Here is a 6,000-nt window from a genome sequence, read left to right on the forward strand (position 1 = left end):
TCAAAAGGTAGGGTTTCTTTGAAACTGGCAGCTTTCCTCGGAGTTTGAGCTGTACAACCCTCTGTTTTCTTTGCATGGCTATCAACTAGACCCCTGTGACTTTCCAGTGGAGAAGAATTTTTAAGAGTGAAGTTTGGGTTAGTACTTTTATGAAGCCTTGTTTCAGTGTATCTTAACATGCTTTCCTATGGGCAGCCATAACTTTGGGGTCAGTGCTCTACTTACTCCGACGAGCTCTCATATAGGGAAACATATATAAGAGTTTTGGTATAAAACCTAGTTCTGACAGATCTTTTCTTAGTCACTGTTAAAAGATAGCGGATGCTGTCTGAAACGTCTGACTGTTTCAAAATATTATCCAGTTGCTCGAGTAACTATTTTTGCCGTATCTTATTACCTGGATGTCTAACCTTCATCAACGTAATTCCTCCTACGTGCAATTTAACTTAGTTTCAATTTTTTTTAAATTCTAAGATGAGAATGAACATATAATTGATATACCGGCTTTTAAAACTTACTTTATCTAATTATATTTGATTCTACTTCATCTACTAGGTTAATTATCCCCATGAAAAAAGGAGATATGGTTTAGGGTATGTGTGTGTGTGTGTGTGTGTGTGTGTGTGTGTGTGTGTGTGTGTGTGTGTCACTGTGTGTGTGTGTCTGTATCACCCCGACCAATCGATCGCATTGAAACTCAGATTCAAATCAGCCATGACCCGACAAATTGCTTTCTTAGTTGCGTTATCGACTAAATCTGACAAAACTCGCCAGTGAGATGCTGGAAGGTGTTAGCTTTCAAAATATGTTTTAAGATTGACTATTTTGGCACTTTGGAAGTGATAGAACGTATCCGCCATTTAACGTTTGAAACAAAAGATAGTTTCTACTACTTTTCTTTAAACGTTTAATCGCGGATACATTCTATCACTTCCAAAGTGCCAAAATTGTCAATCTGAAAACATCTTTTAAAAGCTGACACCTTCCAGCATCTCACCTCAGCTCCGCACAAGATCCGACGGCAGACTCTTCAACCTCAACCGCCTCAAGGCCAAAACAATGGTAGGGGAAGCTTTGATCAGAGATCTACTGTTCGCTGATGACGCCGGACTTGCAGCTCACACAGAGCAGGGACTCCACAGTCCTTGATGGATCGCTTCTCCAGGGCGCTGCAATGACTTTGGTCTGATCATCAGCCGCTGAACTCGGAAGACAGAAGTGCCCCCAGCCATCACCATCGGTGACTACGGAACTGAAGGCTGTGAAACACTTCACATACCTCGGATCCACGGTGAGCAGCAATCTTTCCTTGGACAAGGAGATCGACAAGAGGATTGGAAAGTCAGCAACTACACTCGCCCGTCTCACCACTCGAGTGTGGGAGGACCCCAAACTCGCTGTCATTGAGACAAAGATGGCCGTGTACAATGCATGCGTTCTCAGCACACTTGGGGGGGGGGGGGGAATCTGAACGTAGTTCAAGAGCATATAACTCATGAAACTTTGAACGTATCCTCATGATATTTGGTAGGTGTGTAGCGGTTGTGGAAATGGAGGTCAAGTTAACAAATGTTTCACCTGGCGTTTTCCTACAGTACTGTAGCAGACTGTGTATGTTTGCGTGTTTTTATGTGGGCAAAAAAACTGAACGGACTGTGGATGAGTCTTCATAATTTTTGAGTAGAGGTTATGGGACCGAAGATGAAGTTCAAAGATGGTTCACCTGGCATTTTCGTACAGTAATGCAGCGAGCTGTGTTTGTTTGTGCGTTTGTTTGTTTGTTTGTGTACAGCATAACTCGAGAAGGTGTTGATGGTTGTGCATGATATTTAGTGGATGGGTAGGATTCGCAGAAAGGAAGGCCGAGTTCAATAATGGGCCTACTAGCGGGTACCCAAGGTACTGCAGCGGAGCGTCAAAGTTTGAGGTCAAATTTCTGCAAGTGCTACGGTCATGATTTTTGTGTGGTAGATACTTTATGCCACAGGAAGTAAGTTGTGTACATTCGGGCACCCTAACGGCTTGTTTAGAACTGCAGTGGGTGTTTTTGCTTTGACCTTCGGACGTGAATAATGTAAGAAGTGGTCGACAGATTGTCGTGATGTTTGGTATGTAGATAGCTCAGATGGTGCTTTACATAGTCAAATACTAATTATAATTAGTAAGGAAAGTTTATGAATCCGCTGCATTTCATAATGGGACTCTCAAACAGGTGACATATGTAACTGAGATATGGCATGAAATAGAGAGAGGTATCAATAGATGTCAATAATGCAAATTGCTACCTAAGTTACATACTAATTTGCATAATTGTTAGAAAATACTAGAATACCATATTGGTAAATGATGGGAATTTCTTTCTCGTGGCATAAGGAAGCTAAGTAAAGGTGAACATTATCAGACATAAATCATGCATATCAGGGCCTCATTAACGTTAACGTTATAAGGAAATTTCTACAATAGGTTTCTTACTGTATGACCTGATTTCGGGGACACTATGCCCCAGCCTAGGCTGTCCATGTCCAATGTAGGTTATGTAAACAGATGGCCCTGCAAAAGTAGGTTATATAAACAGATGAGCCACTGCACTACTCTCCAAGCAGAGGGGTGGGTCCGGGTCGGGGTCCAGTGAGCTTGGACAAAATGAGCTGCCCGGTAGCACTGAGCAGGGGGAAGCAGGTACACATGGCGCAACCACCATGTTATAGTTAGTGCAGCGGAAGAACAGAGAATGAAGATCAAGGGAGGGAGAGAAAGGGAAGAACAAAGGGAAGATACAAGGAGAGCATCCAGGACTTATGGCGTCTGCAAGTGATTGGTCTATACATGCCGATATAGACAAATAACTAGCATTTCCTACAGACATTTTACTTTTTTTTTTGCGACAAATCTCTGGCCATACTTGACTCTCCTTTCTAGACATTCAGCGCAGCTGGTGCTGTTGGAACTTACAGTTCCTTGGGAAGACAGGATGCACATGAACGGAAAGCACTGAAGTACCAGGAACTAGTAAACAACTGCAGAGAAAATTAAATTAAAGTAACCTATCCCTACTGCACACTCAGTGGATCATCCATATGAGTTACTACTCCCCAAGCAGAGGTCGGTGGGGAAGATTGTGACCTTTTTATCATATGCCCCGTTTTTTGTCCACTCTCCCCACTGGTACTCTCTGGTGGGGAAAGCGGATCAAAAATGTTAAAAAGGTCACAATCTTCCCCACCGACCTCTTCTTGGACAGTATGAAAAAAACTACTACGATAAAATATTCTCAGTATCTATGCAAACGTTTTCTTACGGTGCATAATTACATGTACCTCAATGAAATGTGTCTTGGAGGTTATATTTTCAGAGATCAGCAGCGTGGGTGTGTCTGGCTGTCTGTAAACAAGATAAACCAAGTACGGCTAGATGGATTGGTTTCATATTTGGTGTGTTGGTAGGGTGTGACTAAAACTAGAAATGATTAGATTTAGGGCCCCCTAGCGGCTTCCCTTGGTACTGCAACGGAGCTTCCGGGTTTGATATCTCGTTGTTTTGCTATGGTCACAATTCTTTGGCATTAGATAGCTCTCATTCTTGGAAAAAAGTGACATAAATTTGGGCCCCCAGGCCACGAATTCAGGAATTGCAGAGGCGTTTTTGTCAAAATTTGCCAAAGAAGGGAAAAGCGGATTTTCATCATTTGTGGTGTGTAAAGTAGCTTAGACAAAGATGTAGAAAATGGAATACAAATTATGCAAAATAGGAGGACATTTGCATAATTGATTAGAAAACTCTATCATAGCAGTTTTTTTATAATGTATCTCTTGCTCTGGGAATCGAACCCGCGCCAATCCCGATCCGCACGGCTTGGGAAATCAACGCGCTATGCGGTTACAGGCGGCAAGCCGTTACAGGAGCTTGATTGAGTTCAGGCTACGAGTCTCCGAGTGCGATATCCCTGTGTGATCTGATCGTTACTCACTGGGTCGGCGTGGGAACCACTGTAAAAACCCAAAGGGGCGAGTACGCCGCTCCCGGGATTCGATCCCGCGCCAATCCCGGTCCGCACGGCTTGGGAAATCAACGCGCTAACCACTAGGCTAAAAGGTCCGGACCAGTTAGACTGGTCAGTTAGTGGAGGTTGATCCCCACTGTTACATTACCACCAACTTCTGTATAATCTAGTCCTTACTTCGATACTCAGTTCCGTTTGCTGTTTTTTCCTGCTATTTGCAGTAGTTCATTTGCAGATAGTTGGTAAAATCAAGGAAGAGCGGCCGAGCTCTTTGCACGCGGCGCTCCCATTTTCAGGGGAGAATCTAGCCACACGAACGCGGCAAAAACGTTGTAATACTTGTATTTAATATTATCAAGTAGATTCAAGAAATAAAACACGTTATATTATGTATTTGCTTCCTGTTCCGGTCTACTGTGAATGTTACAACGTTCCTTATATTTTGCTATCTACTGGTATTTCATTTCATAATGTTACATACGTGTTAGTTCGTTCCATTTCGTTCCATTTCGCACTTTCGGGGGACCGGAAGCTAGGTACTCATTTACACCTGAGTGAAGTGAGGAAATGTGTGTTAAGTGCCTCTCCCAAGGGCACAACGTCAGGGCGCATGTCCAGACAAGCCTGGGGGCACCTCAGGGTCGAACCCGGGTCCCCTTGTTTGACAGCTGAATGTTCTAAGCAAACCATTACGCCACACATGACTCATGTATAATAAACTTAAATAAGGTTTCTCCTTGCATGGGTTAATGATCTTTACCCGGATAACAAGTTGGTCAGGTATGGAAGAATTACATTGGCACAAGAACAGTATTTCCTTTTCAGTTATCCTCCAAGTTTTAGACAAAATGATCACTACAGTTCAAAACGAGCCGCTAGGGGGACCCAACTTACACAACTTCCTTCTTGCCCCAAGAGCTATTCACCACTCAAAAGCACACCCAGAACAAGTTCCGCCGCAGTACCGTATGTTAAGCCGCTAGGAGGCTCATTATCGACCTTTGTTTTCCCGACCCCTACCAATCCACTACATTCTATCACAATCCATCCAATGCCTCTCAGGTTATCCTATTCACAAACGAACCAACAAACACAAAAGGTCCACTGCAGTACTGTAGGAACCCGCCAGAAGGCCCATTCTCGAATTTGACCTTCATGTCCCCAACAGTAACTTACCTACCAAAAACTATGAACATCCATCCATAGCTTCAAGAGTTATGCCGCCTGCATCCACAGTCACTCCAACATAGCCAGACCGAAAATATAATTTTCTGCCGATGGCAATGATAATCAATGGCGAGGTGCACGAATGAGGGTTGGACATATACAGGATATTACCTCTTTACCACAGATCTATAACAACTGCCACAGTGTCAAGTTTTGGCCTGAAATATTAACAACTAGAGTTCCACGACCTCATACCTTCGCCAAATGATTTTAACCTTTAAGACTGACGTCTTTAGGAGTGTTTCTCATCAATCATAAATCATACCAGTTGATCGTCTTCAGCCAAATAACAGAAGTTGTCAAAAGTATGAGCTTATCAAAGAAGGTTATGCTAACATTTATCATCAATTATGGAAATGAGGTCCTTATTAGCATAATGTGATTCAACGATGTTCACATTCACATAACTTTCAAATGCCACAAGTATGAAATTGCCATCATTTACCTGTATGTATCTATAGTAGTTTCTCATTAATAATGCAAATTACGCCTACAATTGCATATTTTCTATCTATTAACATTCCTCTCTTCCTCAGTTATGAATGTCACATCTAAAAGGCATATCATGGAACACAGCGGGCTTTTAAAATCGTCTCACTAGTTATGCAAATTAGAATCTGATTTGCATGATTATATCCAATCATACAAAGCATCAGGTAAGCTATCTACATACCAAAAATCAAGACCAACCATCAAGCCCATCTTAAGTTATAGTATTTTCTCATTAATCATGCAAAAGAGGTCTTCATTTGCATAGTTGATATTCATTAGTA

Source organism: Branchiostoma lanceolatum, chromosome 2 (genome assembly GCF_035083965.1).
Source record: "Branchiostoma lanceolatum isolate klBraLanc5 chromosome 2, klBraLanc5.hap2, whole genome shotgun sequence".
Taxonomy (NCBI): domain Eukaryota; kingdom Metazoa; phylum Chordata; class Leptocardii; order Amphioxiformes; family Branchiostomatidae; genus Branchiostoma; species Branchiostoma lanceolatum.